This window comes from Lactuca serriola, chromosome 2, assembly GCF_051521515.1.
Source record: "Lactuca serriola cultivar US96UC23 chromosome 2, Lser_US96UC23_V15, whole genome shotgun sequence".
Classification (NCBI taxonomy): Eukaryota; Viridiplantae; Streptophyta; class Magnoliopsida; order Asterales; family Asteraceae; genus Lactuca; species Lactuca serriola.
In genome coordinates this window covers 137,947,501-137,948,480 of record NC_136409.1, presented here as the reverse complement: position 1 = coordinate 137,948,480, position 980 = coordinate 137,947,501, and positions in this window count along the sequence as shown.

Below are 980 nucleotides of genomic sequence, written 5' to 3'. Positions count from 1 at the left end.
TGGGAAGTTTCCGAGGTCACCATTTGAGATTCGAAATCTATTCAAGTTTTCTTGGTCTTTATCTGGAAGATCATCTTACGTTGTGTTATACATGCTAAGGGTTAGGAAGGGAAATGTATTTGTTTGAGTCGATTTGAGTTTTGGTTTGTTTGCAATGTTAGTTAGAGGTAGTTCGAACCTTAAGTGGGGGAGAACTGGGTATTTTGCTTAGAGGATCATCGAACTGTGTGAGCTGTTGGTTTCAGAATAATGGGTCACATATATCTTCAGTCCGGGTATGCGATATTTTCATTCCAAATTTGGTGAAGAAGGGGTGCAGGGAAACTTACTATCAGAAGTATATACTCAAGAATGTATGAGTTTTCTTCACGGTAAGAAGTTGTTGGACAAGTAGCTCTTTGTATCCAATGGTTTCTTTCAGGATCGTCGATGCTTAGGTCATTAGGCGTTTGGGTTACTCAGGTTGAGTATCCATTGTTGAGGGATTTGTTAACTCGTTGCATAGATTGCTATATAAAATCTAGGATGAGCTGCTGATGATCTGCCAATTAACTTTAATGTTTGATATGTGTAGAAGTGTATTGGATCAACGGATTAGTTGTCAATGCATTCTCGATAGTTGGTCATTTCATTCATCATCAATAAATAAGGTTCTTCAAAAGTTTTGAGCTTTATCAGTTGAAGATCATTGGATACGTCAACCTATCGTCAACATCTGTACATTGTACATCTTGTACATCGTGCATCATGCTCTTCTTTAAGTTGAGCTTCTCTTCTTCCTAGGAACACATGCGATTTTCAAAATGTCAACTTGATGTTGGTGAGTTCACAGGTTTTATAAATATTGATAAATCTCCTTTGAAAACTTTTAGGATCTTGGTTTATGAATATATTTATCTTTCATAAGCTCCTTATTTTCATAGGTTTTCAATTTCTATGATTTCTGACAATCCTATTTTCATTTTTTAAATATTATCCTT